This window comes from Danio aesculapii, chromosome 4, assembly GCF_903798145.1.
Source record: "Danio aesculapii chromosome 4, fDanAes4.1, whole genome shotgun sequence".
Lineage (NCBI taxonomy): Eukaryota > Metazoa > Chordata > Actinopteri > Cypriniformes > Danionidae > Danio > Danio aesculapii.
Window position 1 is genome coordinate 19617921 of NC_079438.1, and position 21031 is coordinate 19638951.

Genomic DNA, 21031 nt, shown 5'->3' on the forward strand with positions numbered 1-21031 from the left:
TTATTAACAGCAGGTAACCTTTTTAGATGGCATTTCTGCATCTTATCAGGTATATAAAATGTCATCACGCAAGTCTTCAGCTAAGCCTCAGGACATGCACAAAGTCAAGAAAACAAAGACAAAAGTACAAATGAATGAAAACAAATAGCAAAGTATGTCATCTTGCCATCTCCTCATCACTCCAGTTTACAGCAAACTTGGCATTAAGCATTTGCATAAGTTCATTCATTCATTTTTTCTTTGGCTTAGTCCCTTTATTAATCAGGTGTCACCACAGCGGAATGAACCACCAACTTATCCAGCATTTGTTTTAAATAGTGGATGCCTTTCCAGCTGGAACCCAGTACTGAGAAACATTTGCACAAGTTATATACAATTATGCAAACCCACAAATATTAGCGTGAATTATGCGTACTTAATATGAACGTGCAGGATTTGTCTATATCAGGTCTTCCAAGAAAGTGAAAAATGTTTAAATCCAGTGGTAGATACACATGAGGGAACACAACATAAGTAATCTAGAGCGAGTGCATTTGATCATTTTCATTTAAAGCCACAGGCACAAAAAGAGCTTGGTTTTTCTCTGACCCCCAAAATTAAATATTCTGCAAGGTATATGATCTGATTTTGAGCCGAAACCTCAGACACATTCTGGGAACACCAAAGACTTACTTTACATCTTGTAAAAAAAAAAGTTCATAATAGGAACCCTTTAAAGGGATAGTTCATGCAGAAATGAAGATAGATGTGGTTTTAAACCTTTATGAGGTTCTAGATTCTGTTGAACGCAAAAGAAGATATTGTGAAAAAACGCTGGCTTCTTTTGTGTTCCAGAACAAAGGAAATGTTTAAAACCACATGACGGAGAGTTAGGGGTAAGGTCATTTTAATTTTTGGGTGAAACATCCATTTCATGCTTGTCGCTTTGTGCCTTTATACTAAAGTTCACTTTTTTGTTGTTTGTTTAAAACCTGATGGTGCTGAAAGAAGAGACTCGTCAACGGAATGAAACGGAAGAGAAACAGCAAGACATAACGACTGATGAAAAACCCACACTGACTACAAATACTTCACATGGAAGACATCTGAAATCCAAATCTGAGTGTAATTTCAGCTGTAAACAGAGTAGAAAGAGTTTCAGTCAAAAGCCAAACCTTGATGTTCACATGAGAGTTCACACTAGGGAGAACCCTTACACCTGCGAACAGTGTGGAAAGAGTTTTCCTAAAATCCATGGCTTTAAAGCCCACATGAGAATTCACACTGGAGAGAGGCAGTACACATGCCAACAGTGTGGAAAAAGCTTCTGTCATGCAAGAAACTTGGCAGTGCACAGGAGAATTCACACTGGGGAGAAGCCTTACTCTTGCCCTCAGTGTGGAAAGAGTTTTAATCAAAATAACAACCTTGAAGTCCACATGAGAACTCACAATGAACGAAGAACATGTACTTGCACACAGTGTGGGAAAAGTTTTGCTAAAAAACAAAACCTTGACACCCACATGAGGATCCACACTGGAGAGAAACCTTACACATGCACTGAGTGTGGTAAACATTTCACATATAAATGCACATTCAATAACCACAAGAGAACTCACACTGGAGAGAAACCTTACAGATGCACAGAGTGTGGTAAAAGTTTCCCAAATAAAACCACACTCAATAAACACATGAGGATTCACACTGGAGAGAAACCTTACAGATGCACAGAGTGTGGTAAAGGTTTCACATGTAAAAGCACACTCAATAAACACATGAGGATTCACACTGGAGAGAAGCCGTTTGCATGTGCTCAGTGCGGAAAGAGCTTCACAACCAAACCTAACCTCATGAATCACATGAATGGTCACAATGGAATCATAGTGTTCACATGTGATCAGTGTGGAAAGACTCTCACACGCAAAGACTCCATTAAGCGACACATGAAGACACATGAGAGCGTTTTAGATGCAGTGAGTGTGGAAAGGACTTTAAACATAAAAGAAGCCTCAGCGCTCACATGAAGCTTCACAATAGAGAGCAGAGTCCTCAACATTTAGGCCTTGTCCACACAAACACAGGTATATTCAAAACGGAACCTTTTTCATGTAGTTTGGTTGTTCATTCATGTGAAGTTTATTTATAAACTACTTTTGAGAGGATCACATGATTGTCCACGGCTGGTCCTGCATTAGCTAACACATGATTCACCAATCAGATGATTCCTGACTCACTATAAATAACCAGAGTTTCTTACTTCAGTTATCTTCATCTTGAAGAATCCCTCTCCCACCTCTACTCTCCCTCCTTTATAGATTGGTGCCAAATTGGTTGCCCATAGTCGAGCTCTTAGAAGCCATATATCTTCCTTTAGCCATCTCTATATCTGTCATTAGAACAGAAACAAGTCTGGGGATTTCATCAAGATCTACCAGAGCTCAAACTCCCCTCTCTTCCTGCTAACGGAAGGGAGTCCAGGGCTTGAGGATCTTATGAGCTTAGGGCTCTCTCCCGGGACAGCATACCAAACAAGTGTGAACTCTTGAATACATATCAAGTTACTTGAAATGAAACCCTTTGAACACCTGAAAATGTAAACTCAATAACTAAAGAGGGGTGAAGATTTTGACAACTGTTTTGTACTGTAGATCAGGGCTCACAGCCCAGTACCGGGTTGTGAAAGTTGCTACCGGGCTTCAAGAATGCAAAATAACTCTATATGTTGATAGACTGTGTGGCTTGTTTCACATGCAAACACCTACAGGAACTCAAGAATTGTGACCCAATTAAATCAGTTGGGTAATCTCTTACTTGAAGATCACTGATGAGAAACTGCACTATTGTCTTCAATAAAGTTTTTTCCCCATAAGAACTTTGGTCAGCTTGCTTACTTTATGTATTAGAGACATTTATATATTGGTGAGCCACCCAAGAACAGTTTAGCCAACCAAGTACAGCAAAACTTATTATGAACCAATAACCAAATTTGTGCACATTGCACACTTGCAAATTCTTTATTAATTTATCAATCAAATTGTCAGCTCTGAAAAGAGAATTAGAAAGATTAGAGAGGAGAAAATGTTTGTGGAGATGCAGGGAACACTGTCCTACACCCTTAGATTGTGTTTTTAATTATTCACATTGTTTGATTGTCTTGTTGGCGAATGAAAGTCGGGCTAAACTTGTGCGGTGTGAACTCGCCATAAGGCTATGACAGTGACCGACTGATGCAGACGCTCTAAAGCTCTGTTCAGACTACACAATGCCATTTGCCAGTTACGACAGATCAGATTTGTGTCAGATTATGAGATTTTGACTTGATCTAATCTTGATGTGTTGTGGGTAACAAATGAAGACTTAAACACTACACATTTATTTTAATTGACTAATTTGAAAAAAGAAACAAGTTTTCTTCATGAAGACAATTAAACTTTTCTGTAGACAACTGGTTGCCTTTAAAGATACGCTCATGTGAAAACTCACACATTCCAGGGCAAAAAAAGGCTACAGCTCCTCTGGAGGGCATGCGGCGTGACGTTCCAAGAACATCTCCTGAGTCTGAAGCAATGATGGCAAGATGCTCCAGTTCCTGTCACGTTATCGCTTGACGTTTGACGTGGATCCGTCAAATGTCATGACTTGACGTTATAAGAGGATTAGCCGAAAAGCCCTGCGAATCGCATAGAATGAAAACTAAACGGCATCTCACGACATTCCACTAAATGGTATTCCAAGACAATTCTTTTGATCCCGGTTCAGTGCTCTTGCTTTAAAGCCCACGTCCATTGTTTTGAACACATGTTTTTCCGAGTTGCTGTAGACAATGCCTTGATGTTGCGCAAACGCCTCAAACCTTGCAGTCTACAGTGCCCATTAACGCTGCCTGGGCCACTGCTACGCTGCGTAAATTGTGGCACAAAGAGATTGATGCGGCACTTTGTCAGTGTTACTGTATCACTCGGACATGGCGCCAGAGGGTTAAATACTTGAGCCTGAGATCTCAGCTGTGCAACAGCCACGTCCTCACAGTGAGAGCATGAGCTGTCCGCGGGCACTGCATCGACATGCTGGATCCCCAGACCTGTGATGCGATACTCGTGCCCATCATCCGGAGACCACCGCATCCAGAAATGCACATTCAGAACAGCGTCTTGAAAACGCGTTGATTGACTGACACAGCTTTTTTCTTCTCTTTCCCACAAAGAGTCAAATGTCATAACTTGACGTTGTAAGAGAATTAGCCGAAAAGCCCTGCGAATCTCATTGCCTTAAAAATAAACGGCATCTCAGGACATTCCACTACATGGCATTCCAAGGCAATTCTTTTGATCTCCTTTCGATGCACTTGCATTAAAGCCCACGTCCATTGTTTTGTACACATGCTTTTCCGAGTTGCTGTAGACAATGCCTTGATGTTGCACAAATGCCTCAAAACTTGCAGTCTACAGTGCCCATTAAGGTTGCCAAGGCCACTGCTACGCTTCGTAAACTGTGACGCAAAGAGATTGATGCAGTCAGTGTTACTGTATCACTCGGACATCGCGCCAGAGAGTTAAATACTTGAGCCTGAACGCACAGCCAAAGACTAGGTTTGTCAGAAGTGGGATTCGAACCCACGCCTCCAGGGGAGACTGCGACCTGAACGCAGCGCCTTAGACCGCTCGGCCATCCTGACATGCACAGTTAGCAGGAGCTGTCTCCTAGGAGCCACATCGCAGCACCATGACATGAAAGCTGGTGTTTCACAGCTTGCCCAACTCCAGCAGTCTGTATCGTTGGCGCAGTAGGCAGCGCGTCAGTCTCATAATCTGAAGGTCGTGAGTTTGAGCCTCACAAAGGGCAAGGTCGTACCTTTTGGCACACGGGAGCACTTAGGTGACCGGGCGGCGTACTTTATTACCTTCCGTGCAGTTTATGCTTCCCGGGGGCAAAAAAGGCTACAGCTCCTCTGGAGGGCATGCGGCGTGACGTTCCAAGAACATCTCCTGAGTCTGAAGCAATGATGGCAAGATGCTCCCGTTCCTGTCACGTTATCGCTTGACGTTTGACGTGGATCCGTCAAATGTCATGACTTGACGTTGTAAGAGGATTAGCCGAAAAGCCCTGCGAATCGCATAGAATGAAAAATAAACGGCATCTCAGGACATTCCACTAAATGGCATTCCAAGACAATTCTTTTGATCCCGGTTCAGTGCTCTTGCTTTAAAGCCCACGTCCATTGTTTTGAACACATGCTTTTCCGAGTTGCTGTAGACAATGCCTTGATGTTGCGCAAACGCCTCAAACCTTGCAGTCTACAGTGCCCATTAACGCTGCCAGGGCCACTGCTACGCTGCGTAAATTGTGGCGCAAAGAGATTGATGCGGCACTTTGTCAGTGTTACTGAATCATTCGGACATGGCGCCAGAGGGTTAAATACTTGAGCCTGAGATCTCAGCTGTGCAACAGCCACGTCCTCACAGTGAGAGCATGAGCTGTCCGCGGGCACTGCATCGACATGCTGGACCCCCAGACCTGTGATGCCATACTCGTGCCCATCATCCGGACACCACCGCATCCAGAAACGCACATTCAGAACAGCGTCTTGAAAACGCGTTGATTGACTGACACAGCTTTTTTTCTTCTCTTTCCCACAAAGAGTCAAATGTCATGACTTGACGTTGTAAGAGAATTAGCCGAAAAGCCCTGCGAATCGCAAAGAATGAAAAATAAACGGCATCTCAGGACATTCCACTACATGGCATTCCAAGGCAATTCTTTTGATCCCCTTTCGATGCACTTGCATTAAAGCCCACATCCATTGTTTTGTACACATGCTTTTCCGAGTTGCTGTAGACAATGCCTTGATGTTGCACAAATGCCTCAAAACTTGCAGTCTACAGTGCCCATTAAGGTTGCCAGGGACACTGCTACGCTTCGTAAACTGTGACGCAAAGAGATTGATGCAGTCAGTGTTACTATATCACTCGGACATGGCGCCAGAGAGTTAAATACTTGAGCCTGAACGCACAGCCAAAGACTAGGTTTGTCAGAAGTGGGATTCGAACCCACGCCTCCAGTGGAGACTGCGACCTGAACGCAACGCCTTAGACCGCTCGGCCATCCTGACATGCACAGTTAGCAGGAGCTGTCTCCTAGGAGCCACATCGCAGCACCATGACATGAAAGCTGGTGTTTCACAGCTTGCCCACTTCCACCAGTCTGCCTCGTTGGCGCAGTAGGCAGCGGGTCAGTCTCATAATCTGAAGGTCGTGAGATCGAGCCTCACACGGGGCAAGGTCGTACCTTTTGGCACACGGGAGCACTTAGGTGACCGGGCGGCCTACTTTATTACCTTCCGTGCAGTTTATGCTTCCCGGGGGCAAAAAGGCTACAGCTCCTCTGGAGGGCATGCGGCTTGACGTTCCAAGAACATCTCCTGAGTCTGAAGCAATGATGGCAAGATGCTCCGTTCCTGTCACGTTATCGCTTGACGTTTGACGTGGATCCGTCAAATGTCATGACTTGACGTTGTAAGAGGATTAGCCGAAAAGCCCTGCGAATCGCATAGAATGAAAAATAAACGGCATCTCAGGACATTCCACTAAATGGCATTCCAAGACAATTCTTTTGATCCCGGTTCAGTGCTCTTGCTTTAAAGCCCACGTCCATTGTTTTGAACACATGCTTTTCCGAGTTGCTGTAGACAATGCCTTGATGTTGCGCAAACGCCTCAAACCTTGCAGTCTACAGTGCCCATTAACGCTGCCAGGGCCACTGCTACGCTGCGTAAATTGTGGCGCAAAGAGATTGATGCGCACTTTGTCAGTGTTACTGTATCACTCGGACATGGCGCCAGAGGGTTAAATACTTGAGCCTGAGATCTCAGCTGTGCAACAGCCACGTCCTCACAGTGAGAGCATGAGCTGTCCGCGGGCACTGCATCGACATGCTGGACCCCCAGACCTGTGATGCCATACTCGTGCCCATCATCCGGACACCACCGCATCCAGAAACGCACATTCAGAACAGCATCTTGAAAATGCGTTGATTGACTGACACAGCTTTTTTTCTTCTCTTTCCCACAAAGAGTCAAATGTCATGACTTGACGTTGTAAGAGAATTAGCCGAAAAGCCCTGCGAATCTCATTGCCTTAAAAATAAACGGCATCTCAGGACATTCCACTACATGGCATTCCAAGGCAATTCTTTTGATCCCCTTTCGATGCACTTGCATTAAAGCCCACGTCCATTGTTTTGTACACATGCTTTTCCGAGTTGCTGTAGACAATGCCTTGATGTTGCACAAATGCCTCAAAACTTGCAGTCTACAGTGCCCATTAAGGTTGCCAGGGCCACTGCTACGCTTCGTAAACTGTGACGCAAAGAGATTGATGCAGTCAGTGTTACTGTATCACTCGGACATGGTGCCAGAGAGTTAAATAATTGAGCCTGAACGCACAGCCAAAGACTTGGTTTGTCAGAAGTGGGATTCGAACCCACGCCTCCAGGGGAGACTGCGACCTGAACGCAGCGCCTTAGACCGCTCGGCCATCCTGACATGCACAGGTAGCAGGAGATGTCTCCTAGGAGCCACATCGCAGCACCATGACATGAAAGCTGGTGTTTCACAGCTTGCCCAACTCCCGCAGTCTGTCTCGTTGGCGCAGTAGGCAGCGGGTCAGTCTCATAATCTGAATGCACGTTGTAAGAGGATTAGCCGAAAAGCCCTGCGAATCGCAAACAATGAAAAATAAACGGCATCTCAGGACATTCCACTACATGGCATTCCAAGGCAATTCTTTTGATCCCCTTTCGATGCACTTGCATTAAAGCCCACATCCATTGTTTTGTACACATGCTTTTCCGAGTTGCTGTAGACAATGCCTTGATGTTGCACAAATGCCTCAAAACTTGCAGTCTACAGTGCCCATTAAGGTTGCCAGGGCCACTGCTACGCTTCGTAAACTGTGACGCAAAGAGATTGATGCAGTCAGTGTTACTATATCACTCGGACATGGCGCCAGAGAGTTAAATACTTGAGCCTGAACGCACAGCCAAAGACTAGGTTTGTCAGAAGTGGGATTCGAACCCACGCCTCCAGGGGAGACTGCGACCTGAACGCAACGCCTTAGACCGCTCGGCCATCCTGACATGCACAGTTAGCAGGAGCTGTCTCCTAGGAGCCACATCGCAGCACCATGACATGAAAGCTGGTGTTTCACAGCTTGCCCACTTCCACCAGTCTGCCTCGTTGGCGCAGTAGGCAGCGGGTCAGTCTCATAATCTGAAGGTCGTGAGTTCGAGCCTCACACGGGGCAAGGTCGTACCTTTTGGCACACGGGAGCACTTAGGTGACCGGGCGGCCTACTTTATTACCTTCCGTGCAGTTTATGCTTCCCGGGGGCAAAAAAGGCTACAGCTCCTCTGGAGGGCATGCGGCTTGACGTTCCAAGAACATCTCCTGAGTCTGAAGCAATGATGGCAAGATGCTCCCGTTCCTGTCACGTTATCGCTTGACGTTTGACGTGGATCCGTCAAATGTCATGACTTGACGTTGTAAGAGGATTAGCCGAAAAGCCCTGCGAATCGCATAGAATGAAAAATAAACGGCATCTCAGGACATTCCACTAAATGGCATTCCAAGACAATTCTTTTGATCCCGGTTCAGTGCTCTTGCTTTAAAGCCCACGTCCATTGTTTTGAACACATGCTTTTCCGAGTTGCTGTAGACAATGCCTTGATGTTGCGCAAACGCCTCAAACCTTGCAGTCTACAGTGCCCATTAACGCTGCCAGGGCCACTGCTACGCTGCGTAAATTGTGGCGCAAAGAGATTGATGCGCACTTTGTCAGTGTTACTGTATCACTCGGACATGGCGCCAGAGGGTTAAATACTTGAGCCTGAGATCTCAGCTGTGCAACAGCCACGTCCTCACAGTGAGAGCATGAGCTGTCCGCGGGCACTGCATCGACATGCTGGACCCCCAGACCTGTGATGCCATACTCGTGCCCATCATCCGGACACCACCGCATCCAGAAACGCACATTCAGAACAGCATCTTGAAAATGCGTTGATTGACTGACACAGCTTTTTTTCTTCTCTTTCCCACAAAGAGTCAAATGTCATGACTTGACGTTGTAAGAGAATTAGCCGAAAAGCCCTGCGAATCTCATTGCCTTAAAAATAAACGGCATCTCAGGACATTCCACTACATGGCATTCCAAGGCAATTCTTTTGATCCCCTTTCGATGCACTTGCATTAAAGCCCACGTCCATTGTTTTGTACACATGCTTTTCCGAGTTGCTGTAGACAATGCCTTGATGTTGCACAAATGCCTCAAAACTTGCAGTCTACAGTGCCCATTAAGGTTGCCAGGGCCACTGCTACGCTTCGTAAACTGTGACGCAAAGAGATTGATGCAGTCAGTGTAACTGTATCACTCGGACATGGTGCCAGAGAGTTAAATAATTGAGCCTGAACGCACAGCCAAAGACTTGGTTTGTCAGAAGTGGGATTCGAACCCACGCCTCCAGGGGAGACTGCGACCTGAACGCAGCGCCTTAGACCGCTCGGCCATCCTGACATGCACAGGTAGCAGGTGATGTCTCCTAGGAGCCACATCGCAGCACCATGACATGAAAGCTGGTGTTTCACAGCTTGCCCAACTCCCGCAGTCTATCTCGTTGGCGCAGTAGGCAGCGGGTCAGTCTCATAATCTGAATGCACGTTGTAAGAGGATTAGCCGAAAAGCCCTGCGAATCGCAAAGAATGAAAAATAAACGGCATCTCAGGACATTCCACTACATGGCATTCCAAGGCAATTCTTTTGATCCCCTTTCGATGCACTTGCATTAAAGCCCACGTCCATTGTTTTGTACACATGCTTTTCCGAGTTGCTGTAGACAATGCCTTGATGTTGCACAAATGCCTCAAAACTTGCAGTCTACAGTGCCCATTAAGGTTGCCAGGGACACTGCTACGCTTCGTAAACTGTGACGCAAAGAGATTGATGCAGTCAGTGTTACTGTATCACTCGGACATGGTGCCAGAGAGTTAAATAATTGAGCCTGAACGCACAGCCAAAGACTTGGTTTGTCAGAAGTGGGATTCGAACTCACGCCTCCAGGGGAGAATGCGACCTGAAGGCAGCACCTTAGACCGCCCGGCCATCCTGACATGCACAGTTAGCAGGAGCTGTCTCCTAGGAGCCACATCGCAGCACCATGACATGAAAGCTGGTGTTTCACAGCTTGCCCAATTCCACCAGTCTGCCTCGTTGGCGCAGTAGGCAGCGGGTCAGTCTCATAATCTGAAGGTCGTGAGTTCGAGCCTCACACGGGGCAAGGTCGTACCTTTTGGCACACGGGAGCACTTAGGTGACCGGGCGGCCTACTTTATTACCTTCCGTGCAGTTTATGCTTCCCGGGGGCAAAAAAGGCTACAGCTCCTCTGGAGGGCATGCGGCTTGACGTTCCAAGAACATCTCCTGAGTCTGAAGCAATGATGGCAAGATGCTCCCGTTCCTGTCACGTTATCGCTTGACGTTTGACGTGGATCCGTCAAATGTCATGACTTGACGTTGTAAGAGGATTAGCCGAAAAGCCCTGCGAATCGCATAGAATGAAAAATAAACGGCATCTCAGGACATTCCACTAAATGGCATTCCAAGACAATTCTTTTGATCCCGGTTCAGTGCTCTTGCTTTAAAGCCCACGTCCATTGTTTTGAACACATGCTTTTCCGAGTTGCTGTAGACAATGCCTTGATGTTGCGCAAACGCCTCAAACCTTGCAGTCTACAGTGCCCATTAACGCTGCCAGGGCCACTGCTACGCTGCGTAAATTGTGGCGCAAAGAGATTGATGCGCACTTTGTCAGTGTTACTGTATCACTCGGACATGGCGCCAGAGGGTTAAATACTTGAGCCTGAGATCTCAGCTGTGCAACAGCCACGTCCTCACAGTGAGAGCATGAGCTGTCCGCGGGCACTGCATCGACATGCTGGACCCCCAGACCTGTGATGCCATACTCGTGCCCATCATCCGGACACCACCGCATCCAGAAACGCACATTCAGAACAGCATCTTGAAAATGCGTTGATTGACTGACACAGCTTTTTTTCTTCTCTTTCCCACAAAGAGTCAAATGTCATGACTTGACGTTGTAAGAGAATTAGCCGAAAAGCCCTGCGAATCTCATTGCCTTAAAAATAAACGGCATCTCAGGACATTCCACTACATGGCATTCCAAGGCAATTCTTTTGATCCCCTTTCGATGCACTTGCATTAAAGCCCACGTCCATTGTTTTGTACACATGCTTTTCCGAGTTGCTGTAGACAATGCCTTGATGTTGCACAAATGCCTCAAAACTTGCAGTCTACAGTGCCCATTAAGGTTGCCAGGGCCACTGCTACGCTTCGTAAACTGTGACGCAAAGAGATTGATGCAGTCAGTGTTACTGTATCACTCGGACATGGTGCCAGAGAGTTAAATAATTGAGCCTGAACGCACAGCCAAAGACTTGGTTTGTCAGAAGTGGGATTCGAACTCACGCCTCCAGGGGAGAATGCGACCTGAACGCAGCGCCTTAGACCGCTCGGCCATCCTCACATGCACAGGTAGCAGGAGACGTCTCCTAGGAGCCACATCGCAGCACCATGACATGAAAGCTGGTGTTTCACAGCTTGCCCAACTCCCGCAGTCTGTCTCGTTGGCGCAGTAGGCAGCGGGTCAGTCTCATAATCTGAATGCACGTTGTAAGAGGATTAGCCGAAAAGCCCTGCGAATCGCAAAGAATGAAAAATAAACGGCATCTCAGGACATTCCACTACATGGCATTCCAAGGCAATTCTTTTGATCCCCTTTCGATGCACTTGCATTAAAGCCCACATCCATTGTTTTGTACACATGCTTTTCCGAGTTGCTGTAGACAATGCCTTGATGTTGCACAAATGCCTCAAAACTTGCAGTCTACAGTGCCCATTAAGGTTGCCAGGGACACTGCTACGCTTCGTAAACTGTGACGCAAAGAGATTGATGCAGTCAGTGTTACTATATCACTCGGACATGGCGCCAGAGAGTTAAATACTTGAGCCTGAACGCACAGCCAAAGACTAGGTTTGTCAGAAGTGGGATTCGAACCCACGCCTCCAGGGGAGACTGCGACCTGAACGCAACGCCTTAGACCGCTCGGCCATCCTGACATGAACAGTTAGCAGGAGCTGTCTCCTAGAAGCCACATCGCAGCACCATGACATGAAAGCTGGTGTTTCACAGCTTGCCCAATTCCACCAGTCTGCCTCGTTGGCGCAGTAGGCAGCGGGTCAGTCTCATAATCTGAAGGTCGTGAGTTCGAGCCTCACACGGGGCGAGGTCGTACCTTTTGGCACACGGGAGCACTTAGGTGACCGGGCGGCCTACTTTATTACCTTCCGTGCAGTTTATGCTTCCCGGGGGCAAAAAAGGCTACAGCTCCTCTGGAGGGCATGCGGCTTGACGTTCCAAGAACATCTCCTGAGTCTGAAGCAATGATGGCAAGATGCTCCCGTTCCTGTCACGTTATCGCTTGACGTTTGACGTGGATCCGTCAAATGTCATGACTTGACGTTGTAAGAGGATTAGCCGAAAAGCCCTGCGAATCGCATAGAATGAAAAATAAACGGCATCTCAGGACATTCCACTAAATGGCATTCCAAGACAATTCTTTTGATCCCGGTTCAGTGCTCTTGCTTTAAAGCCCACGTCCATTGTTTTGAACACATGCTTTTCCGAGTTGCTGTAGACAATGCCTTGATGTTGCGCAAACGCCTCAAACCTTGCAGTCTACAGTGCCCATTAACGCTGCCAGGGCCACTGCTACGCTGCGTAAATTGTGGCGCAAAGAGATTGATGCGCACTTTGTCAGTGTTACTGTATCACTCGGACATGGCGCCAGAGGGTTAAATACTTGAGCCTGAGATCTCAGCTGTGCAACAGCCACGTCCTCACAGGGAGAGCATGAGCTGTCCGCGGGCACTGCATCGACATGCTGGACCCCCAGACCTGTGATGCCATACTCGTGCCCATCATCCGGACACCACCGCATCCAGAAACGCACATTCAGAACAGCATCTTGAAAATGCGTTGATTGACTGACACAGCTTTTTTTCTTCTCTTTCCCACAAAGAGTCAAATGTCATGACTTGACGTTGTAAGAGAATTAGCCGAAAAGCCCTGCGAATCTCATTGCCTTAAAAATAAACGGCATCTCAGGACATTCCACTACATGGCATTCCAAGGCAATTCTTTTGATCCCCTTTCGATGCACTTGCATTAAAGCCCACGTCCATTGTTTTGTACACATGCTTTTCCGAGTTGCTGTAGACAATGCCTTGATGTTGCACAAATGCCTCAAAACTTGCAGTCTACAGTGCCCATTAAGGTTGCCAGGGCCACTGCTACGCTTCGTAAACTGTGACGCAAAGAGATTGATGCAGTCAGTGTTACTGTATCACTCGGACATGGTGCCAGAGAGTTAAATAATTGAGCCTGAACGCACAGCCAAAGACTTGGTTTGTCAGAAGTGGGATTCGAACTCACGCCTCCAGGGGAGAATGCGACCTGAAGGCAGCACCTTAGACCGCCCGGCCATCCTGACATGCACAGCTAGCAGGAGCTGTCTCCTAGGAGCCACATCGCAGCACCATGACATGAAAGCTGGTGTTTCACAGCTTGCCCAATTCCACCAGTCTGCCTCGTTGGCGCAGTAGGCAGCGGGTCAGTCTCATAATCTGAAGGTCGTGAGTTCGAGCCTCACACGGGGCAAGGTCGTACCTTTTGGCACACGGGAGCACTTAGGTGACCGGGCGGCCTACTTTATTACCTTCCGTGCAGTTTATGCTTCCCGGGGGCAAAAAAGGCTACAGCTCCTCTGGAGGGCATGCGGCTTGACGTTCCAAGAACATCTCCTGAGTCTGAAGCAATGATGGCAAGATGCTCCCGTTCCTGTCACGTTATTGCTTGACGTTTGACGTGGATCCGTCAAATGTCATGACTTGACGTTGTAAGAGGATTAGCCGAAAAGCCCTGCGAATCGCATAGAATGAAAAATAAACGGCATCTCAGGACATTCCACTAAATGGCATTCCAAGACAATTCTTTTGATCCCGGTTCAGTGCTCTTGCTTTAAAGCCCACGTCCATTGTTTTGAACACATGCTTTTCCGAGTTGCTGTAGACAATGCCTTGATGTTGCGCAAACGCCTCAAACCTTGCAGTCTACAGTGCCCATTAACGCTGCCAGGGCCACTGCTACGCTGCGTAAATTGTGGCGCAAAGAGATTGATGCGCACTTTGTCAGTGTTACTGTATCACTCGGACATGGCGCCAGAGGGTTAAATACTTGAGCCTGAGATCTCAGCTGTGCAACAGCCACGTCCTCACAGTGAGAGCATGAGCTGTCCGCGGGCACTGCATCGACATGCTGGACCCCCAGACCTGTGATGCCATACTCGTGCCCATCATCCGGACACCACCGCATCCAGAAACGCACATTCAGAACAGCATCTTGAAAATGCGTTGATTGACTGACACAGCTTTTTTTCTTCTCTTTCCCACAAAGAGTCAAATGTCATGACTTGACGTTGTAAGAGAATTAGCCGAAAAGCCCTGCGAATCTCATTGCCTTAAAAATAAACGGCATCTCAGGACATTCCACTACATGGCATTCCAAGGCAATTCTTTTGATCCCCTTGCATTAAAGCCCACGTCCATTGTTTTGTACACATGCTTTTCCGAGTTGCTGTAGACAATGCCTTGATGTTGCACAAATGCCTCAAAACTTGCAGTCTACAGTGCCCATTAAGGTTGCCAGGGCCACTGCTACGCTTCGTAAACTGTGACGCAAAGAGATTGATGTGGCGCTTTGTCAGTGTTACTGTATCACTCGGACATGGCGCCGGAGAATTAAATACTTGAGCCTGAACGCACAGCCAAAGATTAGGTTTGTCAGAAGTGGCGCAGTGCCTTAGACCAGACGGCCATCCTGACATGCACACTTAGCTGGAGCTGTCTCCTAGGAGCCACATCGCAGTATCATGACATGGAAGCTGGTGTTTTACAGCTAGCCCAGCTCCAGCAGTCCTGAATACAGCGGCTTAGACCACTTGGCCATCCTGACATGCATGCATAGCTGGAGCTGTCTTGTAGGAGCAAGTTCGTGAGTTCGAGCCTCACACAGGGCGAGGTGATACCTTTTGGCACACGGGAGTGCATAGGTGACAGGGCGGCATTCTTTATTATCTTCCGTGCGGTTCATGCTTTCCGGGCTCAAAAAAGTCTACAGCTCCTCTGGAGGGCAGGCTGCTTGACGTTCCAAGAACATCTCCTGAGTCTTAAGCAATGATGGCAAGATGCTCCCATTCCTGTCACGTTTTCGATGCCAGGTCCACTGCTACGCTGCGTGAACTGTGGCGCAAAGAGATTGATGCGGCGCTTTGTCAACGTTACTGTATCACTCGGACATGGCGCCAGAGAGTTTAAATCTTGAGCCTGAGCGCACAGCCAAAGACTAGGTTTGTCAGAAGTGGGATTCGAACCCACACCTCCAGGAGAGACTGCGACCTGAATGCCAGCTGCCAAAGGATTGTCTGGCAATATTTCACAAATGTTGAAGATGAGAGCCAATCCGAGCGATACGTGGGTATTTCAATTACATGATATAAGGTAAACAGTTAAGTGTTTGTTGAAATTGGCTTAACAGAGTAACTTGTTAGGCTTCAGTACATTCAGTACAGTATTTTTGTAAAACACGTCATAATTGTTTTTAAATATTAATGTATTTTAAATTGCATGTATTTTGAGATTTAAGTTGTATAATTTACTAAAGTTTGACCGTTTATGAGAGAGATTTAAAAAAGGTGGGGAAGGGATTATGAGTGTACAGTGTACAGCATGTGGTTTTAAGACCTGAAATGTTCTTGTCCAGTTACTCTTATTGTTTTTCTTTTCTTTTTGGAGATAAAAACTGTAAAATTACATATTAGATAAATATTACACACATTCTAGTGGTAAATTAATTTACAGAGCTATTGTGTGCTTTATTAAGGGAGTCATTGAGTTAAAATTCCTTTTTTAGTTATAAAAGTTTTTTTATATCATGTAAAATTATTTATTACATTTTTCATGATTTTTTTCAGATTGAGAAATACCCATTGCAGTCTCATGGCCAGATGAGCTTGCTTGGAGGTGTGCTGAAATGCATATGTGGTTTTCATACTCAAAAGGTACATTTATGAATCAATATGTGTTTACTATTATTTACTAGAATGGCTTTCCTTCTTCATGATTATATGTATTTTTCTAATTAATTTAAGCAGAGTACTGCCTCTGCTGCTCCAACACATGTTGCAACAACCTGCCCCTTCTGTACCTGCTCAGGAGGTGATGGAGAAGAGACAACCCGAGGCCCAGCCCCAGCCCCCGTCTACTCCACCCGTGGCATCAAAGATTTCTCCGCAATTGTCAATGTCTAATTAAAACTATTCTAACTTATATCTTATTTCTTCCTGTAAAAGTAGCAGAGGGTGGTGGTCAAAAACAGCTTGAACCTGAAATCTGTAGAGAAAACAAACTGATTGTACAACAAAGATATAGAAAGATAGTTTGTCATTGCTTGAAATCTAATGTGATATACACTAATGTTCAAAAAAATGGAATTGTTAAAATATAAAAGCTTCATATTAATCATATATAACAAGAATTCTATTGTGTTTGATTTGCTCATACACAAAGTAGATTTTATTTGATTTTCTGTGCTGCTCATGAAACATTTCTTTATATTTTGGGGAAACAGTAATAACGTTTTCAAAGATAGAATAACATAAATTATTCTTTATTTATTTAATTTACCTATATTATTATGTCACATTATTCCAGTTTTTACTGTATATTTGACCAAATAAATGTAGCCTTCATAAACATAATTAAAACCTAAAAAAATACATCGAGCAGATCCCAAACGTTTGAACAGTAGTGTACATTTTGCCATTGTGAACACAGTGTTTTTAATGAAATGTTTTTTGTCTTGCCCTTTTTGAGTTCACCAAACCAAGATTTTCCGGATCCCACCATTGCTGCAGCAAAGCCAAATCTTAGTGTGGCTAGAAGACCATCACAGGTTGACGTCCAGCCCAGCAGTGTGTAGTGCTTCTACACCAAGCACAGCTCTAAGTATTGTCATAATCCACATAGTTTTCTGAGAGAATTTGGTATAAGCATTTTTTTTCACAAAAATTCATATTTTTATTAAGTACAGTCACATTAAATCTCAATAAAACATCTATTATAAATATTCGTTTAATGTATAAAAAACATATATAGTAAAAATAAGCACGATTCTTTAAACTTTTTGTTCTGCATATAAGCTCTGTGACAAAATTTTACAGTTTAGCAGCAGTCATTCATTTCCAATGTTTTATTATACATTAATGTTCAAATAAAGTAATGGTTGCAAAAAAAATCTGATGAGTTAATGTTACTTATAGATATATATTTACAAACTGTACTTTGTTATACTACTTGGTTGTACAGACACAGGACCTTCAAGTTTCTGCCCCCATCCTCACATCCACTGCGGCAGTGACCAGCTCCACAGAGCCGTCCAGCATTGTCTCAGTAAGTTATTTCATATTTTCTGTCCAAAAAAGGTAATTTGGTTTGCATATGTGCTGCCCCAGCTGAATTCACACAAAGTGGTTTTAAGACCTGTCAATTAAATCGACTTGATGTTAATTAACTAAGTATGATATATGTTTAAATGTTAACAAAATAAAGAGGAAAAAATAAAGCAAAGAATCACAAAAATTAAGCCTTCTGCTGTTGATATTTTATCTTCACTGTAGTAAAAGAAAAAAATGTGGATGGAAAATAAGTAGAAAGGAAAAAGAGAAATAACTATATTGGAGAATACTCATGTGTCTTTAGGAGAAATGTTTATTGGTAAAATTATATTAATGTTTTTTGGAATTGAAATACATAATAATCACTTAAAATCAAAGGTATTTAGATTATAATCATGATAACATCATGTGAAGTGTACTCACTCAAATATGTAAAGTGCATTTACATTACCAGACTAAATGTTTTATCTATTTTAGATTAGATTAGATTCAACTTTATTGTCATTACACATATACAAGTACAAGGCAACGAAATGCAGTTTAGGTCTAACTAGCAGTGCAATAGCAGCAAGTGCAGGATATAGGTATAAGTTCTAAAGTGCGGTTTATAGAAAAATTATGGTGGTATTTACAGATCGATGTACTATGAACATTAAATACAGGTTGTATTAGCTATGAACAGAGATTTACAATAAATGAATATATGTACAGGATGCTATTAATAATCAGAATTCTTCTATTTACCTTCACAGACTGCACCTTCTGGGTCATTGCTGCAAGCTCCATCAGCTGTTCCACTTCCTCGCCTTTGGGCTGAAACCTTGCCACCAGAGGACCACATGTGGATTGCTAGCAGGCTTTTTAGAATGGGGTCCAAAGGAAAGCCAAAGCTTCGTGACAACCTCAAGCTCTGGTATTACCCTCCACAGCCTGCACTTACATACAATCAGGTTCCAGGTCCAGACAGATTTTTATGTCATTCATTTTTTGCTGTGGATGCCATACAAGCTGTGGAGGGTCAAAGTCCTTTGCCCTAATCCTGCATGTGGACGGCATCAGCTGACAGGTGGAGGTCTTCAAAAAAGGGCACGGCTGGTTCTGGACATCGACAGGATGCACAACATGGTTACAGAAACCCTCATCTGTACCAAGTGCAAAGCCTCGCATGAGTCCTGGAGTCAGACTGTCCTGCAGCAGCTGGATCTTGGCCATCGCTCAGAGTTTCGGGTCATTCTCGCGCAGCGAGTAATTGAACATCTTTATTCCTTGTGCAGTTGTTAACCTATCATCACAGATATATGAAAATAGTTTACAAATTATATATATATATATATATATATATATACACAAGTGGTGGCCCGTTATGAGACTCTTAATCGCGCGATAAAAAAAAAATTGCCATTAATCTATTTTCAAAGTTGGGTTGGGAGCTGGGTCTATTCTACGCAAGCTATGATGACTTTCACCTTGATATTTTAGCGCAGATGTATACCTGACCAGTGAGCCATCTGAGAAAAAAGTGCCCTTCTGAATCAAATCAGCAGGATGCCCTTCTGGATCTTTCACATACTTCCAAGACACTACTGACTATGTCTACATGGACATCTGTATTCTAGCCTTAATAGACAATAATATTGTAGCCGATTAAGCAGAGAAAATAAAAAGAAGAGACATCAAATAAAAACTTTGTGAACGGATCGCTACATTTACCTTCTCCGACTTCACACTTATGAAGGGGAACACCACCCCATCACTTTTCTTTCTAATTTATTCGAATCTCAAATTCTGTCACATGTATAAATGTATGCGCCACAATATAATGAAGTTGTTTACGTGAAGTGCTTTCATTTAAGAGTTTCCTGTAATTTTGGGTGACTTTAACTGCAGTTGGGCAGTTCCACATTCACTCACGAACATTTCATTCATGCCCCTGTGACACACTGGGGTGTTAGACGCAAACAGGGAGGAAGGACTGGTGAGAGTGTTATGGAATTTAATAACGCAAGCCAAATGGAAAGAAAAAAACTTCAGCATTTAGCGGTGTGTGTGTGCGGTCCTTTACTGACAGATGTGTGGATCGGAAAATATGCCGAAAAGTCTACATGACGGTAGAAGTTTGATTGCAGTGTTCACTTCAGTAATGCCACTAATATATGCATACTCCACATGTCTTAGTTCCATTTCTGTTCAGTTCAGTTATGACTTTAGTCAGATTAAAGTAATCAAAAAAAATCGCTGTTTGGAGCTTATGTAGACCTACAGTTCAAAATTCATGTTTAACTGAATAAACAGTTAGTAAACACAAGTAGATCTTACTGAACGTCATTTATTTTTTTTCATCACCAATTATCATAGTAGAACAGTTATTCAAGCAGTTTGTGATGCATTTTGAAAACAGGAGATGAGCCCCTGGTCCAATGCGCCACCTGGCTTCAGAAACCCGTTCTCAAAGACTTATTATTTGGGTAGCACACCTATTCTGAATGCCTTCGGCAGAATTCAAAAGAGCCAATTTAATCTAGATTAATTCCAAGATTAGAGTGAGATTAATCTAGATTTAAAAATCTTTTTATCTATGCCCACCTATATATATATATATATATATATATATATATATATATATATATATATATATATATATATATATATATATATATATTTATATATAAGAATGTTAATATATATCAGAATGTTAATAATTAAACAACTTATTACTCTTAAATCATGATGGAATTAGCATGTAAGCTAAACAATTACTCATGTTCTCAATCACAATAGTGACACTGGGTTTCCCCATACACCAATTTATTTGTAGTAATGTGTGAGTTTTCACATGAACATATCTTTAAAGGCAGCCAGTTATCTACAGAAAGTTTAATTGTCTTCATTAAGAAAACTTGTTTCTTTTCTCAAATTAGTCCATCAAATGAATGTGTAGTGTTTTGAAACTAAAGTCTTCATTTGTTACCCACAACACATCAAGATTTGATCAAGTCAAAATCTCATAATCTGACACAAATCTGCTCGTAACTGGCAAATGGCATTGTGTAGTCTGAATAGGGCTTTATGGAGTCTGCATCAGTCGCTCACTTTCATTCGCCCACAAGTTTTGTGAAATTGCAGACAAAAGCCCAAAACTGGAGGCAAATCAGTGTTTGTTCATGCGAGTGACAATAATCAAATGATGTGAATTATCAAAAACACAATCTAAGGGTGTTGGACAGTTTCTCCTCCCTAATCTTTCTAATTTTCTTTTCAGTGCCGACCATTTGATGGAAGTGTGCAATGTGCAAAAATATGGTTATCGGTTCATTATAAAGTTGATACTCTTACAACCTGGTACTGGGCTATGACCCCTGATCTACACTATTCTATTCAATTCAATTCAATTCAATTTACCTTTATTTGTATAGC

The 21031-nt window shown here is 44.0% G+C and overlaps 1 protein-coding gene, 1 long non-coding RNA gene and 11 other non-coding genes across 13 annotated transcripts in view; 7 read left to right on the forward strand and 6 right to left on the reverse strand.

Moving 5' to 3' along the window:
- Positions 1-21031, forward strand: part of LOC130222164 (gastrula zinc finger protein XlCGF8.2DB-like) — a 58454-nt gene that overhangs the window by 2104 nt on the left and 35319 nt on the right. The gene's annotated exons all lie outside the window — the stretch shown is intronic.
- On the reverse strand, positions 4572-4654 carry trnal-cag (transfer RNA leucine (anticodon CAG)). The gene has a single exon. It is a non-coding gene; the product is annotated as a tRNA-Leu (tRNA).
- On the reverse strand, positions 6006-6088 carry trnal-cag (transfer RNA leucine (anticodon CAG)). The gene has a single exon. It is a non-coding gene; the product is annotated as a tRNA-Leu (tRNA).
- trnam-cau (transfer RNA methionine (anticodon CAU)) lies at positions 6183-6255 on the forward strand. The gene has a single exon. It is a non-coding gene; the product is annotated as a tRNA-Met (tRNA).
- On the reverse strand, positions 7437-7519 carry trnal-cag (transfer RNA leucine (anticodon CAG)). Its single transcript has one exon. It is a non-coding gene; the product is annotated as a tRNA-Leu (tRNA).
- Positions 8030-8112, reverse strand: trnal-cag (transfer RNA leucine (anticodon CAG)). Its single transcript has one exon. It is a non-coding gene; the product is annotated as a tRNA-Leu (tRNA).
- Positions 8207-8279, forward strand: trnam-cau (transfer RNA methionine (anticodon CAU)). The gene has a single exon. It is a non-coding gene; the product is annotated as a tRNA-Met (tRNA).
- On the reverse strand, positions 9463-9545 carry trnal-cag (transfer RNA leucine (anticodon CAG)). The gene has a single exon. It is a non-coding gene; the product is annotated as a tRNA-Leu (tRNA).
- On the forward strand, positions 10233-10305 carry trnam-cau (transfer RNA methionine (anticodon CAU)). The gene has a single exon. It is a non-coding gene; the product is annotated as a tRNA-Met (tRNA).
- On the reverse strand, positions 12082-12164 carry trnal-cag (transfer RNA leucine (anticodon CAG)). Its single transcript has one exon. It is a non-coding gene; the product is annotated as a tRNA-Leu (tRNA).
- Positions 12259-12331, forward strand: trnam-cau (transfer RNA methionine (anticodon CAU)). The gene has a single exon. It is a non-coding gene; the product is annotated as a tRNA-Met (tRNA).
- On the forward strand, positions 13692-13764 carry trnam-cau (transfer RNA methionine (anticodon CAU)). Its single transcript has one exon. It is a non-coding gene; the product is annotated as a tRNA-Met (tRNA).
- LOC130222257 (uncharacterized) lies at positions 16139-18469 on the forward strand. The gene is made up of 4 exons (XR_008836386.1): positions 16139-16222; positions 16316-17168; positions 17529-17612; positions 18370-18469. It is a non-coding gene; the product is annotated as an uncharacterized LOC130222257 (long non-coding RNA).